This window comes from Engystomops pustulosus, unplaced genomic scaffold, assembly GCF_040894005.1.
Source record: "Engystomops pustulosus unplaced genomic scaffold, aEngPut4.maternal MAT_SCAFFOLD_92, whole genome shotgun sequence".
NCBI classification, from domain to species: domain Eukaryota; kingdom Metazoa; phylum Chordata; class Amphibia; order Anura; family Leptodactylidae; genus Engystomops; species Engystomops pustulosus.
In genome coordinates this window covers 405,001-406,166 of record NW_027284978.1, presented here as the reverse complement: position 1 = coordinate 406,166, position 1,166 = coordinate 405,001, and the positions used below count along the sequence as shown (strand labels likewise).

The 1,166-nt window shown below is 64.3% G+C and overlaps 1 non-coding gene across 1 annotated transcript; it reads right to left on the bottom strand.

The window, feature by feature from the left end:
* Positions 1-1,009: 1,009 nt before the first annotated feature.
* Positions 1,010-1,163, bottom strand: LOC140106952 (5.8S ribosomal RNA). Its single transcript, XR_011850925.1, has one exon. It is a non-coding gene; the product is annotated as a 5.8S ribosomal RNA (ribosomal RNA).
* Between the last annotated feature and the right edge of the window lie 3 nt (positions 1,164-1,166).

Genomic DNA, 1,166 nt, shown 5'->3' with positions numbered 1-1,166 from the left:
CGTCCCCCCGGCCCGCGGCCGGCGAGGCCCCCGCGAAGGGGTCCCGCCGGACGGGCGTGGGGAGTCCGATGGAGCCCGGGCCGTCCGACCGCCGCCGGGTTGAATCCTCCGGGCGGCCTGCGCGGACCCCACCCGTTTACCTCTTAGCGGTTTCACGCCCTCTTGAACTCTCTCTTCAAAGTTCTTTTCAACTTTCCCTTACGGTACTTGTTTGCTATCGGTCTCGCGCCGGTATTTAGCCTTAGGTGGAGTTTACCACCCGCTTTGGGCTGCATTCACAAACAACCCGACTCCGAGGAGGACCGGGTCCCGTCGCGCCGGGGGCCGCTACCGGCCTAACACCCTCCGCGGGATGGGCCTCGATCAGAAGGACTTGGGCCCTCCGAAGCAGCGACGGGGTGGCTCCGGTCTCCCGTACGCCACATGTCCCACGCTCGCCGCACGAGCGGGGATTCGGCGCTGGGCTCTTCCCTCTTCACTCGCCGTTACTGGGGGAATCGTGGTTACTTTCTTTTCCTCCGCTTAATAATATGCTTAAATTCAGCGGGTAGTCACGTCTGATCTGAGGTCTAAGGGGTGGGTGGTGCGGAGGGAAGAGGCGAGGGTAGCGTAGCCGCCACCCCCCACCATCCGCCCCCCTTTCACCTGCATCCCTCCGTCCCTTCTCACCTCTCCTTACCCGGCAACGAAGCTTCACCTTTCGGGGGAACACGAGCGGAGCGAGATCCCAAGGACGAGAAGCAGTCCAAGCCTACGGGCAAGCGCAGACAGCCTCGCGCAGGGAACACCGCCGGCCGCGAACGTGTCCGTCCGTGGTCGCCGTCGGTCCGAGCAGGGGCGCCGGCGGCAGGTGTCGACCGTGCGCGCCGGACCCCTTGGAGAGGGTCTCGAAGGAGAGAGTCTGACTTTAGGGGGACGAAGGAGCGAACACGGCGTGGGTAGCCGTGAAAGCCCCTGCGACTGAACCCCAGCGGCGCTCGCCCTCGACGGGGCGGCGATCGATGAGAAGCGACCCTCAGACAGGCGTAGCCCCGGGAGTAACCCGGGGCCGCAAGGTGCGTTCGAAGTGTCGATGATCAATGTGCCCTGCAATTCACATTAATTCTCGTAGCTAGCTACGTTCTTCATCGACGCGCGAGCCGAGTGATCCACCGCTAAGAGTGGCT